Source organism: Pleurodeles waltl, chromosome 9 (genome assembly GCF_031143425.1).
Source record: "Pleurodeles waltl isolate 20211129_DDA chromosome 9, aPleWal1.hap1.20221129, whole genome shotgun sequence".
NCBI classification, from domain to species: Eukaryota; Metazoa; Chordata; class Amphibia; order Caudata; family Salamandridae; genus Pleurodeles; species Pleurodeles waltl.
In genome coordinates this window covers 1105752099-1105769664 of record NC_090448.1, presented here as the reverse complement: position 1 = coordinate 1105769664, position 17566 = coordinate 1105752099, and positions in this window count along the sequence as shown.

Genomic DNA, 17566 nt, shown 5'->3' with positions numbered 1-17566 from the left:
CCAACAACCAAGTCTACATGCAAGAGGGGGAACATCTCTCTTAAATGCATCCCTAGCTCATGAACAGCCTCTCCCTACTCACTCATTCTGCGCCTATCTCTCATACAATTTATGGTGCAGAGTGGTTGGGAAGAGGAAAGGATGTAGACGAGCAGAGGATGTGAACTATCAGGGCATGGGGTTAGGAGCGAGGATGAGGGAGAAGAGGCCTTAGAAGGGGTAAAAGAGGTAAAAACAATCAAGACCTGGCAGAAAATGCTATACTAGCAGGAAAAACTGCAAAAAAGGAGACAAGTGGAGAGAGCCTCTGTTGAATGACGGCAGAGGTTGTGTAAGAAATGCCTTGTTAATGATCCGACTGCATGCAAGTAAGAGGTCAGCAATCTGCTTGAAAGTTTCTCTCTAGTTACAAAGACACCTATGGGGAAGCTTGTCCCTGAACATGTGGCTCTACCAGACTAGCCACTCCTGACCCTCACATCCTATCCACGCTCAAGGACACGGAGCGGTATCTGTTATCCATGGACTGACTCCATCCTACGTGTTGGTTTGTGCGGATGTCTACATGTGGGCCTATCCGTGCACCTTTAAAAGAGGCCTGGGCGAAACAGCAGGCAAGAGGGATAACGAGAGGGGGGAACAGAATCTGAGGGATGAAAGAAAGGGGACAAGAGGTGTGGGAGGGGGAAGCAAGACAGGTAGAGAGAGGTGATTGAAAACAAATATTTGAGACGTTTGATTGAAGAGAGTAGGGTGGGAAGGGTAGAGCGCAGGGCAAAGGGAAAGAGCGCAAAAGGAGGAGTAGAAGGGGCACTTGTCAGGCTGATGAAAATGTAAAGAGGGGAGCAGAAGAAAGGCAAGGAGAGGGACTGGTAAGAAGCGGAGTGAGTGAGAGGCAGGGGGAGCTGCTGCTAGGAGGAGGGCCATGTGGTGAAAGGGATACATAGGGAAAGTCTCCAGAAGAGAGAGGCGTGGGATACAAAGTAAGGGAGCAGTGGCAGATTGAGAAAGCAAGTGATGAAGACTGCAAGGAAGAATAAATAGTTGCAGAGGATAGGGAAAGACTGACAGTGGAGAACTAGCAGGGAACAGAGGAGGAAGCAGTGAAGGGGGAATGAGACCTGGGAAAAGGGTAAGGGATGTGGGACGGGAACGCTTAGAGCGGATTAAGGGCAAGGGACAGAGTGGTAGATTGGGAAGAGAGAGACAGGAGACGGGAGTGAAGGAGGTAACAGCAGAGAGAAGCGGTACAGGGAGGAGGCAAGGAAATGTAAGGCAGGAAAAGAGGAGACGGTCAGGAAATGTTGGTGAAAGACAGGATGAGGAAAATGGGGAACGTGGAATGGATGATCAGAAGCAGACACAGGGGAGGTGGAAGGGAAACAAGGCAGTGGAGAGGCCATGGTGAGAAGAAAGACAAGAGAGGGACAGAGGATGTTAAGAGAGGGACAAGCAAGGCAGGGAAAAGGGGAAGGGTCAGTGGGGAAGGCAAGGTAGAGGCAATTATTGCAAAGATAGGGCAGAGTATTTAGGTAGAAGAAAAAAGCAGTAGAGAACATGTGGCAAGGGATTGTAATAGAGGGATGTGGGAAAGACAGGCCGGTGAAGAGAGGCGATTGAAGAAAGGCAGTGAATGGTAGCTTAAATGGAGATAAGAAAGCTGGTAGAGGGATGAAGTAAGCAAAGGAAAGATTTGATCAAGGCATGAGGGGGCAAATGTCATAGAAAAATAGGATTGGGGGAATCAAGGGGAGGCAGGTGAGAAAGGGAGGTGCTGGGGAGAAGGAAAGAAGGTGAGGCAGAGGTTGCAAGAAAGAGTCAAGGGCGAGAACGAAGATCCCGTGTCCGCCACTGGGTGGGTACGTGGAAGGAGCGGGAAGTGAAGACCGCCCAGACAGGTGCGAAGGGAAGAGAACATGGGAAGGCCAGCAGGAGCGAGGAGGTAAAATAAACAAGAAACAAGGGGGAAGCACAAGGTGAGGGGTTCACTGGCACGGAAGAGGTGAAAAGAGGAAGTTTGAGGAGAGAAGAGCAGCAGGGGAGAGAGGGAGAGAGTCTGGCAGTGGAGCAAAACAAGCAGACCATAGAGAGTGGCTAGGGAGAGAAGAAAGCCTGAGAAGAAGGGCTGCAGGTGAAAAGGGGTAGAAATTAAGCAAAGGTAGGGAGTACCTTGCCAGCCAGCTGTTTATGCCACATTTCTTTCTACCTGGATCAAGATCCCAGGGCTTTAGATACTTCCTGTCATCACATCCTATGGTGCAGGGCCTCCTATAGCACTCCTAAGAAACATAGCGCTGCATGAAGTATGTTAAATATACTCGACCTAGAGAACATCTTCATCCACAGTATTCAGCAATAGCGCCTTGTACTGTGAGAGCAAAACCCATGCAGCCTAGCAGTGCAACCCTGAGATGAATCTCACACAGAGGGGTACCTTGTCAATGTCACTGCAGGAACTGGTGTCAGCTTTCACAGATTTGATTCGGCAAAACAGTGTCTTACTTAAAACTGTTTTATGAATTTAAAAAAAGAGGTGCAGCTGTGATTTACTATATATCAGAACTATGTCTAGGCGGTCAAAGGAGAGGCCGATAAGGGGGCTGCCTTTGAAGGGTTTGGAATAGGCTGATCGAAGGCGGTGGGAGGGATGCACACTTTTGGTCTGGGTGGTGTCCATGGTTTTTGCTTAGCATACAAAAGTACCTGTTACCAGCAACAAAATGCGTATCAGAAAACAGCAAGTACAGTAAAGTTTATGAGGCGTCAAAACAATGTGCACCAAACATGCTATGCTTCTGCGTGCTCCAAAAAGAATAATCCCCCAGACCTAGTAGTTGTACCAAGAAAACACACTACCTTATCTAGAGGGTATTCATTTCTAACAGGGGGCAATGCAAACCCCTTAAAACAGATTTAGTAACATAAGCTGATCCACTGATAGTGCTCCGAGGCGAGAGAGGACATTTATGCGTGTGTTGCAGTACTCCCCTGGAGTGTCTGCCGAGGTGACACAGAACAGGTATCAGGGTACTGTAGTACCCGCCGTCCCCCATTTACACTGTATCGAGGTGAGATATAATGGGTATCAGGGTATCGTAGTGCCCCTACTGACAGTGTACTGAGGTGGTATATAACAGATATCGGGGTAACTGTAATGTCCCCATTGACAGTGTGCTGAGGAGACATAACTGGTATCAGGGTATTATAGTACCTCTACTGACAGAGTACTAAGGCGAGCTGTAACAGCGTATTGGTGTCTCGTAGCACCTCTATTTACAGTATACTCAGGAGAGATATAACAAGTATTGGGGTATCGATGTAGTACCCCCACTGACAGTGTACTGAATCAAGATATAACAATGTATCTGGGTATTGAAGTGCCCCCACTGACAGTGTACTGAATCAAGATATAACAATGTATCTGGGTATTGAAGTGCCCCCACTGACAGTGTACTGAGGTAAGATATAACAGGTATCTGGGTAACTATAGTGCCCCCATTGGCAGTGTTCTTAAGTGGGATATAACAGATATCCATGGGGGTATTTTAGTACCCCCATGGACAGTTTACTGAAGAAAGATATAACAGGTAACAGGGTATTATAGTACCCGTATTGACGGTGTATTAAGGTGAGCTATAAGAGTGTACTGGTGTATTGTAGTACCTGTATTGACAGTATATGCAGGCGAGATATAACAGGTATCATGATATTTTAGTACCCTAGTTGACAGCTTACTGGGGTGATATATAACAGGTATTGGTTTATCGTAGTACCCCCACTGACAGTGCACTTAGAGATATAACAGGTGTCAGGGTATTAGAGTACCCCCACTGACAGAGTGCTGAGGCGAACAGAACAAGTAGCATGTTATTGTAGTAATAATATGGTATGGAGGGGTGCTGAAGACAGAAAATTAACTTGGAGGCTAAACGCCATGCGATTTATAAAAGGCACCAGAGCCCTGATTTGGCATTAATATATCAAAATACTGTATTCTGTGTGTATTTTATATCACCTGCAAAATGGTCCTATTAGTACAAATCATAATTCACAAGAATTATGTCATTCCCATGAATAATGAACATGACTTCCCCTGTATGGAATCATCTCCGTGAATTACTGGTTGAATGATTTATCTTCTTTTTTTGCATTAACAACAAAAATAAGTTAATAAACAACTTAGAGAGTCAAAACATTGACTAGGTCTATGTGCTAGTTCACAAGAAAAGCTTTTGAATTGCTAATAATTTAGCACTTTGACATATCTGCTCCTAAAGATAGATACACAAATAGTGTTTTGTTGAAAAATGTAAACAAACTCTACCAAGTTGTGTAGTTTATAAGTCAGAATCTAATGACATTGCTTTTAGACTCTTCAGCTAGGCCTTAGAGGTGTATTGTCGGTAATCATTGCGGCTGGATCTGTAGATTTACGTTTACCTCGAGTTATTTTCGGCCTCACTGCCCAGGAAACATCCTACTTCAATGAAACCAATCCTGAATCCTAACTCGTTCCTGCCACCCTGCTTCAAGGATCTGCTGCTCTCTAGCTAGGTTCATGCTCTACAAATACCTATTCTTAGATTCTGATTTATGTCCATTCCAGGGAGCTATTGACGCGCTTGTGCACTTAGATTGGGCTACAGGGATCCAGCACAGTCCCTGAGAGCAAGGCAGCTGTGCCAAGCTGTTCAACTCCACCACTCCTGGGTTCTGTCATCCTGACACCTTCAAACAACAGCCTACAGAAGCATACATTACTTGCACCAATGCGGGCATTATCCCTTACCAGGATGCGGAATTACTGCAGAGACAGATGATGGAGATTGGTGTTGTCAATCAATCAATCAATCAATCTGTGTCTATAAAGAGCAGTTACTCACCCGTTAGGGTCTCAAGGCGCTGGGGGGGAGGGAGGGAGTGTAGCATGTACCGGTGAGGTGGATTAGAAAAGCCATGTCTTCAGTTCCTTCGTGAAGCTGGGGAGGGAGGTGATTTGTCTGATGTGGATGGGTAGGGCATTCCAGGCGGTGCCTGCGAGGTAGGAGAAGGAGCAGCCTCCTGTTCTGGTTTTCCTGATGCGGGGTACTTCTGCGAGAGAGAGCTGGGCTGAGCGTAGGGCCCTGTGGGCTACGTGGAAGTTGAGTCGCTGGTTCAGGTAGGCTGGTCCAGTGTTGTGGGGGGCTTTGTGTGCATGGGTGAGGATCTTGCTAGTGATTCTTTTCTCTATGGGGAGCCAGTGCAGTGTACATAGGTGTTGAGAGATGTGGCAGTGTCGGGGTAGGTCGAGGATCAGTCTGGCGACAGCATTCTGTATGTTTTGCAATTTGAGGGTGAGTTTTTTGTTGATTCCAGCTTAGAATGTGTTGCCGTAGTCCAGTCTGCTGGTAATGAGGGCGTGTGTGATGGTCTTTCTATGTTCAAGGGGGATCCATTTGAAGGTCTTGCGTAGGAGGCGGAGGGTGAGGAAGCCGGTGGAGATGACTGAGTTGATCTGATGGTTCATGCTGAGGTCCGGGTCCGGGATGATTCGGAGGTTGCGGGCTTAGCTGGCGGGGGTGGGCGGGTTTCCGAGGTAAGGGGGCCGCCAGGAGTCACTCCATGCGTTGGGTTGAGGGCCCATGATCGGTGAATGGGTATTTTTTCTCGCATTGATGACAAGGCATGAATGCTTGTGCCAATAACGAAGATATTACTACTAAGAGTGAATGAGGGCATTATTGAAAAAGCCATTTATTGATTGTTCACACAGTGTGTGCATTCTTGCTGATAGTGATTACTAGGAAATTGACGAGAGGGGCACTAGTGTGCACATTTTTAATGAGCATTTATATATAATGGGGCATGGCTATAAAGAGACTGGTGCACATTCACAACTAACAATAGAAGTGACAAGATAGCACAGTAGGTCACAAGACAAAAACTTATGCAGTTTGTAAAATCTTTTAAATAAGTGTTTTTTTCCATTTAAACTCTCCACAACATGCTTGTTCTGTAAGCTGTAAACCGTGATTTATCACCAGCTGCCACACTATTGTGGATTTCTAACTCTGTAGGGTAAAACATAATTCAGTGAAAAACAAAAAAAGGACAAGACGAATTTGATTAAAGCTATTTACTTTTGTAAGCAGAGGTTTGACGCCAATAAGCATTTCCCTGCTGCCCTCAGTGTGACTTATATTAGTAGAACTGCTTTCTTTTGTATTTCAGTCATTGAAAATGTATTATTTCTAAATGCAACCTAACCGCAGAGCCGCCTGCCTTCTAAGAATGTTATCAAGACACCACATCAGCCAGCCTTTCCACACTGCTAGCAGAGACCTCAAATAATACTTATTTTGGTTTCCTTTTCAAAAAAACCCCTATTAAATGTCTGCCAGAATCTGGAAATTATTTCGGTCATGGTTTTTTGTCACTCAGCGGTTCTTATAGATTTTGGATATCTCACTTATCTTCATCTGAGCATGCAGGGGTGCGAGCCTGAAATGTGCCAGCTTAAGAACTTCTTTGATTCTGGGGTCATGTCTGTGCAGACGGTGTGCTCTTTACATAACTGTAGGCGCCCCTTAACAGAGTGGAGCGCATCACACGTGAGCTCTCTAACGAGTTATTTACTACTGGAAATAAATGATGTATTAGATTTATTCTGACAATTCAAATCCTTTAAAGATGCAGATACACTGTATGAAAGATACATTTTCTGAACGATGCAAATCATTGTGTGAAAAATGCAAAACATTGCAGGAGAGATACATATGAAAAATGCTATACATTGTATGAAAGATGCAGCACATTATATGAACGAAGCATATTTCTAGAGATGGAATGGAACCCTGTGAGCTGCGTGCATTTAAACGATGTATACACATTTGTAAGGCAAGCACAATGGAGCATATCGTGTGATGACCCCTCATTGAGGGCGAGTCCATCCATCTGCATTCCTTCATGTTGGAATTCTTTAATGATTCCCATTTTGGACCAGAGAAGAAATAGATACAATCACTCGTCAGCCGACAACATTCGCACAATCTTTTTTTTTCTCCAAGAAAATGTTGCATCAAAGGGGATTATGTTTCACACATTTGATCCTAACATGGTGATGGTGAATGGTGTAGTTGCGTCCCTATTGTAGTTCGACCAAGGTAGATATGGATAAAGGGGCACCAGATACAGTAAATTATCCAACTACTGTCACAACAGACAAGTGACGTCTCCGTGTGCATAGGGTTCTTTCGTATTACATGTAAAACCACAAACCCTCCTGTTGCTGCACCTGGGGGATAAAAAAAAGATAGGGCTAGGACGTTAGTGCTTGATACTCACCAGGGCAGAGCTAGGCTTTATAGAGGACCACAGCGGGTGCACCCGGATGTGGTGGGAGCGCAGGATATGTAAGTAGTGGGTAACTACACGTCAGCTCCCGCGGTTGTTATGGCGATAGGGACTAGGAGCCCAGCCTAGCCTAGCCAATGCCTTGTCAGGACGGTTTGGACAGATATGGGGGGAAGGCAACAACGATTGTTTCAGATTCTGATTGGATAGGGAAGATGGCCTCACAGGAATAGTGATGTTTAACACAAGTCATGAGAAACAATGAAGTTCTGTAAGAGACCATTACTGTAGTTCTAGTTTCTTATTACTCAGCTGAAATACGATAATGGCCCAGGACAGAAGGCAATCCCCATCACGCAGTAATGGACTCTATAGTTGTTTTTTTTTCTTTGGGCAACACTCTGTTACCAAGTGGCTCAAAAGGTGCACAGAGAGAGAGAGAGACTGTTTTTAGGACTTTGAAGACAAACATAGATGGGTTAAACTTAACATCTATAGCAGATAGTTTTTTTCAATGTTTTTTAAAATGAGTTTGGATCCAGAAGTTGAGGATGTTAAAATAAATGTGCAAACACACCTTCTATTTTCATTTTGGTCTTCCATTTATGCAAAGTGTGCTTCCAGAGGAATGAACCAGGTTTGTTACATTTTCCTTTTCACTCATAATAAATAATTAGAAGCCTCTTTCTAAGAGTTTTACACATTTTGGTCCTGATTCACATAGGGCCTCCGCACTCATGGCGGAGGCCCACAGTCAAGGTAAATTGAATTGAGGTGAAGTCTCTGCACTCGGGGAGGGATCTCTGCAATGAGAATTCTTATTGAGGAGATTCGGTTCTGACTCCCCTACGACTGCAAGACCTCCGCCACGAGTGTGGAGGCCCTTTGTGAATCAGGCCCAATGTCTCTAGCTCACTGAAGAACTTCTATTTCAAATTTCAATGTGGGCCCACCTTTAAAAATTAAATTAACAATATGGAAGGTTGTCTTTAAGGCCATGTAGCCACTGATTACTGACCTGCAAAATAACATTTGTTCCTTTGGGCCTTCTGTATAAAGTGGTCCAGAGAGAGATGTTGGTTATGATACTGGTTAAAACAAGCTAACAAATTAAGAGTTTCTCATATTCTGTGCGGATTTTAGGTCAGGGCTCAATCTATTGAGCTATTGAAAGAATGTTTCTAGTTCTGTAGTAGTTGTTCACATTTGTAAATGTTATTCATAAATACATTTGCTTCAAACTGTTAACAAAGACGGGTGGTAAACAAATTAACAAAATCTGGAGTGAAACATGCACCTATTGCCATGGCCTTTCCTTGCAGATAAATTCACCCATAAAAATAAAAAGATATCTTTTGGTCAGGGCGATTCTGACTAAGGCCAGAGCAAAATATATAGGCATCAGTCAGGTATAGCACTTAAGCACATGTGGAATGACTTTTAAAATGTATTCATAAAAGGTTGGTCTGCATACCACACTTACATCAAAGACCACACTATGCCTGACATTGGCTTTACTGAGAGTCGCAACTGTCATAAATTGACATTCTTAACTTAATTTGCGACCTAATTTCTTCTTTCCCATGGATGAATGATTACAAAAGCTTGCCAAATTGCTTTCTCATAAATTGGTAGATCGGGATGAAAAATAAGACTAGCTCAAACCCATGCAGAGACAGTAACCTTGTTAGCTTGTCTGTTGTCACTAGGTGATTATCCGCTTCTGTCCTGCAAGTCTACAGATTGGATGATGTTCCAATGTGTAAGGTTTTCTTTTCTCTCCTGAAAGGGCTATCACATACTACAGTTAGGAATGATGTCTTGTTGATGGTGGATTGTGAATATGGCCATACAACTGATTTTGACAAACATGTTATTGGTGGCTGCAATAATAACCATGCCAAGGGTGTGCGGTGAATGTTTAATCTATCCATCTTGTCCAAGGTTTGTGCATTTGTGTATATTTCCTTCAAGGTCGAATATAGGAGGTATTTCCCTACTTTAATCACCGCTTTTCCCAATGATGGGGTCTCTTTATTTCCAGTACTCTGCCTTACGGAAGGTTGGGAGGGTACTGAAAAGAGTGTGTAACAATCCTTTACTGATAATGATTTAAAGGTGTACCGTGGAATGGCATGTCTAACAGTAGAAGAGGGTGTTGTTGATTGGCAGAGTGGAGTAGAGTGTTTTAGAGTGGAGTAGGGTGAAGTAAAGTGTCAGAGTCGAGTTTTAATAAGTGGAGTGTCGTAAAGTACAGTTGAGTGTCATGCAGTGTAGTACAGTGGTGTAGAGTGGATGGGTAGAGTATCACAGAGTATAACACATTGTTTTAGAGTGGAGTTGCACATAGTAGAGTAGAGTATTGGATAGTGGAGCAGAGTAGAGTGGAGCATAGTACAGTGGCGTAGAGTGGGATATGGTGTAGCAGAGTGGAGTGAAGTACACTGGAGTGGGGTACTGTAGGTTGGAGTAAAGTGTCAGAGTGTAGTGTCAGACTATAGTCGCATGGAGTACAGCAGAGTGGAGTGGCGCAGTATACAGTCAAGTGTCAAACTGGAGTATGTTTTATACAGTAGAGTTAAGTGGGGTGTTGTACAGTATTAGAAAGTGGTGTAGACTACAGTAGAGTGGAGTAGCATACAGTGTAGATGATTTTTGTAGAGTGAAGTGGTGTACAGTGTTGTAAAGTGAATTTGCATACACTGTTATAGAGTACAATGGCATTGAGTGGTGTGGAGCAGTGTACTGTAGAGTGGCATAGAGTGTAATAGTTGAGTAGCATATAGTGAAGTGATGTAGACTGGACTGGCATACACTGGAATGGGTAGAGTGTAATATCAAAGTGGAGTGGCAGCCAATAGAATAGAATAGGATGGAGTGGGGTGGAGTGGCATAGGCTGAACTGCCATAACGTGGAGTAGCATACAGTGGAGTGGCATACAGTTGAATAGTTTACAGTGGAGTGTCAAACTGTGGAATTTGGTACAGTGAAAGCATATCCTGGAGTACCAAATAGTGAAATGGCATACAAGGAACAGACAGAGTAAAGTTGCATACAGTGTAATAGTGTAGAGTTGACTATTGTGTAGAGTACTGTTGTTTACAGCATAATAGCATAGAGGTTAATGGCAAAGAGCTGAGTGTTGTACAGTTGGGTGGCGTTGAGTGAAACAGTGTATAGAGGTGAAGCATACAGTGGAGTGGCGTATAATGGAGCAGTGAAGATTGGAGTGGCATACAGTGGCATGGGTAGAGCGTAATAGCATACAGAGTAGTGGCAAACGGAGTGGGGTCCAATTGAACAGTGCAGAATGAAGTGGCTTAATGTAGAGTGCCATATACTAGCAGAGTGGAGTGGCATACAGTCAAATGGTGTAGGGTGGAATAGCATATACTGGAGTAGCATATAGTGGAGTGGCATACATTCAAGGGGCATACATTGAAGAGGTTTACAGTGGAGCTGCATACAGTGTAATAGCAAAGAGTGGACTGGTGTAGAGTGGCGTATACAGTGTAAAAGCACAGTGTGGCGTGACACAGAGTAGACTGTTGTACAATGTAGTGGGGTAAAGTATAATAGCCTGTAGTGGAGTATCTTGAAGGGCGTATAATCTAGTGGTGTAGACTGGAGTGGTGTACAGTTGCATATTGTAGAGTATAATAGTATACAGTTGAGTGGCCTAAGTTGGAGTGGGGACCACTTGAATAGCGTAGAATGAAGTGGCATAGAATAGAGTGCCATACACTGAGTGGAGTAGAGTGGAGTAGGGAACAGTGGTCTAGTGTACAGTGGAGTGGTGTTGAGTGGAGTGGCATACAGTGAAACAGAATGAGGTGGACTGGCATACAGGAAAATGGAATAGAGTGCCACATATCACGTATACTGGAGTAGCTTCCATTGAAGTGATGTAGACTAGACTGGAGTGGGGTACAGTGGCACTGCAAACAGTGCTAAAGCATAGAGTGGAGGGGCATAGAGTGGAGTCTCTTACAGTGGAGAAGTAGGAAGCGTAAATCAGAAGAACAACTAGTCCAGTGGCTACAGTGGTACGGCATATGGATGTATGTGACATTTAGCAGCAATGTAGGTTATGGTGTGCAGAATAATGCAAAACATCGAATTGTAGGGCCTTGCATTTCTCCAGATTTACTAATTACCTCAGGGGCAGGTATGGTGGCCCTTCGTTCTTTAGTAAAACGGACTTAAATATTGTCGTGGCCATGCTACACCACGAGTGGCGCAAAGGTATCGCAACCCAATAATACAGCTAGGCCTTAGTTATATTTTGTGCCATGGCATACCCTGACAATATAGCAGAATATTGTGGTACATAGTAATGACAAGTCCGTATATATCTAGGTAATGGATGCTTTTAGAGAATAAAAAGGCAGCCATATTGTTTTTAGTACAGTTTGGCTGTCTTCAGTGTTAGGGTCTTAAGATCCACTGAATTACACCACATTTGGCAGAAAGCTAACTCTTGGTACATAAGGCGTGCTTTTTGTGATTTGGTGTAAATCCCTTCAGTAGTTCTGGAGAAATTAGAGTTTAAAAAAATATAGATACCTAGGGATGCAGATCCTCCGCCGATCCAACTGTCCCCGTGCTAATATCTGATTGGTTGGCAGCTATCTTGGAACTTGGCTTCAGCCGAGTCCCACAAAATAGTAAAAAAAGAAAAGAAAAGAAAATGGGTCAGGGTAGGGACACCCTGAGCCCTTAGTCTTGGTCTAGGGGTCCTAAGGCTAAAAAGCATTTTCTGAAACAAATATCGGGTAAATCCACAGATGGATCTGTGGATTTTCCTGACATTTAAAAAAAAAAGGTGGTCTCTCGCCCTTTTTTTTTTTTTTTTTAATAATTAGCCCCCGGGTGGGCCAGGTCCCTGGGGCTTTGGGAGCTTTAGACAAGAGGGGGTCATACAGGGCCCCCTCCTAGGGCTTCTATAAGCCCCAGGGACCAGCACCTCCATGGGGTGATCACAATTTAAAACACAGGGGGCCCGCACAGATCCCCACACCTTGGGGACTGCCACCTCATAGGGCAAAATAATAATTTAATGTGGTGGAGGCCCTGTGGCCTCCCCCTGAGCCCCTTCGGACCACCACCTCCCCTGGGAAAATATTCAATTGTGTCCAGGGGCCTGCGTGATCCCCCAGCAGCTCCAGGGACTGCCACTTCCCGAGGCTTTAAACAAAATGAGTGCGAGGGGGTCATGTACCCCCCCCACCATGGCAGCTCTGGGGACTGCCACATCCCCCTGAGTCTTAATCTTAAATGAATGGGAGGGGCACACAGCCCTCCTCTCCACCTCCCTGTGGAAACATGAAATTGTATACGAGGGGCTGGGCAGCCCTCCTTCCCAGCTATGGGTACCACCACCTCCAATGGGCTAAATAGTTTAAGAATGCACTAAATATCACCGAGGTGGGGGGTTTAAAACTGGGACTATCCTTCTGCCCCACTTTATATGGTAACTAAAATTGTACAGATGGTTTTCGCTGAAGAGAACCACCAGACCTAAACCTCCCAACTGGGAAACTATAAGCAATCTTACTGTAAGTGACATTGACACTTTTTTTTTTACACTGGCAGAACTTGACACATGATCTTCAAATACAGGGAACAAGTTTTTAAACCTGGATGATATGGAAATTGACTCATTGATAAGCTGTACTAACAACTTCAAAGCAAAATTGACTTTTAACCCCAAGCTCAATGAGGACACGGTTAACATTTTGAGGCCATGGTAATACAGAACCTCAAGAAATTGGAGAAAACTAAATCCTGGCACTTTAACAATCTAATCAAAGTGGAGAGAGTGGCCCTGACAGGCCTCCAAAATGACAGTAACGTTGTAATAAGACAATCTGACAAAGGAGGCAATGTGGTCAATTTGGCCGAAAAAACTTTACCTCAAAGAAGAACATCGCTATTTAAAGAATAAGGACTGCTATGAGGTCACTGATCATAAGACCATAGATGACTCTAACAAAGTCTACCATGACAAACTAGCAGACTGGAGAGGAAAGAGTTTAATAGAATGGGATGAATTTAGAGTTCTGTATTGTGAAAACCCTAGAAGTTCCATCCTATATCTATTACCCAAACTACACTAAAACCCCGTTAATCCACTAGGGATGCCGATTGTTTCCTCCATTAATTCTGCATTAGAACATTCTTCCCAATACATAGATTACTTTTACACCCTTTTGTCATGAATTTACAACCATATATTCAAGACAGCACAGACGTCTTGAATAGAATTGAAGGAGGGGAATGGGAGGATGACTTCCTGCTACTCACTTTAGATGTCACAAGCCTATATATGAACATTAGAAATGCAGATGGTATTGCGGCGTGGAAACATTTTGTCAGAGCAAGATCACTCTTACTTTTCTTTCACACTCAGATGCTCTCACAGGTGGTTCTATTCTGCCTAGGAAGTCATTTTTTTCTATTTGAAAATAAAATCTTTTGGCAGAAGCAAGGGACTGGAATGGGTACCTTTTTTGCTCCCAGTTACGCTGGTCTCTTTATGGGATGGTGGGATTAAAAGGTAGCTGGAGCTTTGGAGGAATTAAACACCAGGGTAATCATGTGGGTACGCTACATCAATGCTATTTTGTCAACTGAAAACAGTCTTACTGATTTTATTGATGAACATCTTAAAGTAACATTTAGAAAGGGAGCTTCACTGAAAGACAGACTCAGTAACAGGGAGGTAGACAAGAAGAATAACTGTGGGAGGAACGTGAAAGGTTTTTACCCATGTCTCAACTGTAAGGCGTGCAAGCACAGTACGCTGTCACTGAGTTCACATCCCCCTTTCTGGGGCAATTATCAAAATACACTCTCACTTTATCTGTTCATCTGATTTCACAATCTATGTGTTGAAATACCAATGTGACCTTTGGTACATAGTTAGCACAACAGATCAGACCAAGAAAAAGATATTGCATACAAGAGTTATCACACACGTAGACCCTCAATCTCCTGTAGCCAGACATTTCAACAGGCATCACAACAAAGATGTCTCTAAATTGAGCTTTTTCATTATTGACAGGATACCAGCCAACAAAAGAGGAGGTGACAGAGTGAAAGCACTGAGACAGTTGGAATCTCTGTTATATTATTGAACTTAACATTGAAACTCTGAATGGGTTGAATATGGATGAGGAACTGCATATCCACTTGGGACAGTACGATTACTGTATAGATCAATTAACACGCTCATCACGACCTGCCAAGTCAACTCTGTTGCATCCTCCTGCTTTCACACACTCCGTCTTCTCCGGAAGATCTACAAATGGATCCCAAGGGACTGACGCAAAACCGTAACCCGTGCCCTTGTTACCAACAGACTCAACTATGTCACGCTCTCTAAGCTGCCACCACCCAGAAAAACCTAAAGTATCTACAGCATATCCAAACTACCTCTGCCAGACTCATCCTGGACATTCCCCGGCGCGAACATATCTCCAATCACCTGAGAGACCTCCACTGGCTTCCTATCGAGAAAATAATTAATTTCAAACTCCTGGTCCACGCACACACGACCCTGAACTACCTAGGACCTGGCCACCTCAACCACCGTATCACCTTCTACTCCCCCACCTGACCGCTCTGTTCCACTAAACAAGCACTAGCCACCATACCTCACATACGTAAGACCCAGCTGGGGGAAGATCCTTCACTTACCTCGCAGCAAAGAGCCAGAACACCCTGCCCCTGCACCTCAGGCAGTCATCATCGCTACCTCAATTCAGGAGGGACCTTAAAACCTGGTTCTTCAACTGAAGCTCAGAGGACAAACCCCTTTAGCACCTTGAGACTCTTACGGGTGAGTAGTTGTACTCTATAAACCCTGATTTGATTTGAACACTGTCCCATCTCCCTGATCCGCTGTATGCTCCCCCATAGACAACAGTATAGAACCCATCAGAGTTTGTTTTTTTATAGTTTTTGACGCACCATAACTTTGTGTTTTATAATTTGGTTAAAACACAGTTTGATTAGTCTTTTATCACCACACTTTTATTAAAATTCTTATTTTCTTTACAGGTCTATGAGTTACTACGAATGTGTACTATGCACCACGTAAATGGCCACATATTCTGCTTGGACAGTATTATTTTATTTGTCTCACTGTGAGTTAACAGGTATGTATATATATATATATATTTATTTGACTATGGTGACTTTTAACCAGTAGTTGGGTCTGAATTACATCTTCTCTCTATGCCTTTTTCAAGTAACTTGACATACCGTTGGAATGCTGCAACATGATTACCAAATATGCATAATCTGTACTATTTCGTTTATTTTGCAACATGTTACTTTATTTTGATTTGACATTGGCATTGTCATATAACAATGTTATAATTTACACTAGCACGGCTACAATTTGAGTTATGGTTTTTGTTTAGTTGCCCACTTGGGCACAATGTGACATACACCACTATGGGTGGTAAGCCCTACATCAATTGATGGGCAGCATGTTTGCCACATTTCCAGCGTTTCAGGACCTGTAACAATATTTAAAATATAGTGCGCCTGGGAAATTGCCCTCTTGGTATTCGTGATATGTTACCTACCTACATGCAGATGTGTTTCTTGCAATGTACGGGAACGTACTGGCTCCTGTTATGCATCTCTATGACAGTTACCACTGGTCAGCCCAACAGAGTGCTGATTTAGCATTCATTACTAATTCACATTTATTAGACATTACTCAAGGAGTTCAGTCTACACTCACGTGTACCACACTGAGCCGTATCAGTGATTTTCATTGTTTTGCGTAGTCATTATTTTTTAACCCTACATTTCACAAGATATATGCCTGCAATTATATTTTTTTGTATCTCTAGATGCTCTTGACAGGTATTAAAAGTTGCAGTGTCAGTACTCAATATTGTTTGTATAATCTATGACTATAGCAATGTGGAACTTCAAAATGGCCACCATGTTATGCTTCTTTTTAATAGACTCACTCTTGTTCTTCTTTCATTGTCACACATGTATCACTTAAGGTTAAAAGTATGGTGGAAGCAACAAACAGCAGATCACCTGTGAGTAAGGCACCTGGGAATGCCGAAAAGGCATTGGGTGTTATCATCCTGAATGCTGATGTGGAATTTGGTTACTGTGGAATAAACTGTTAATTGCACCTTGTTGGAGTGCACATATTTTCTCTGGAGGATTGGGCGATTCTGGAAAGTGTTGTTTCTCTGTGGGGTGCCAGACCTGAACCGCTACCACATGGACTCAAGGCCAGAGGAAACTTGATATATATGTATATATATATATATATATATATACATACATATATATATATATATATATATATATACATACTCATTTTTTCACTACAAAACAGAGGTTAAAGTCATGTTATAGTTAGGAGAATATGTCAGAGACAACATTAAGGTTTTGAACTCAAAGTAACACAGACAATCACAAGTTATAGTTAGCAGAGCTATTTATAACCTGCGCCCATACCATGCTCTACGTGTGACCGCATGTATTACATCAGTCATAATATGCTCTATGAAATCATTTATGATATCACCGATGACACCTCAAATGACAATATCGATGACATCACTGATCATATCATCCAAGGTTCATTTGCAGACATTTTTCTTCTTTAAACTAGTATGGCATAGGAGGCCTGAAAGTAAGTGCAAAGTAGCTCAGAATAATATTAAACATAATTAGTACTATCATACATAAAGGCCCCATAGGTAAAGCAAGTTTGTGTTATGTGCAGCGCGGACCCTATACCTTACACTTTATGGGTAACCAAGGTCATGTTGACTCAACCACAGATAATCATACCCTACCACCCCGCCCTCCCCAAGTCTTTATAGGCCCATGGGGACCACATCCCCTGGGGGCCATATACAATAAAAAATGGGAGGGAGGTTGCATGGCCTGCCCTCCCCAAGCTTTCTCGGGTGCTAGGGGACCACATTCCTTGGAGTCAAAATATAAGGGAAGGGGGCATGTAGCCCCCACTCGCCATGCCTTATTAGAACTTGCAGCCCCATCCCAAGCCTTATTAGGCCTTGGTGACTCCAATCCCCCCATGAGCCAAATATAATGAAAAATGACAGGGGTTCCATGCGGCGTCTCTCCCTGAGGCTTATTAGACCCCGGGGAGCCAATCCTCTGAGGCCAAAAAAATTAAAACAAGGATGGAGGTGGCGGTGTGGCCTCCGCTTCCTGAGC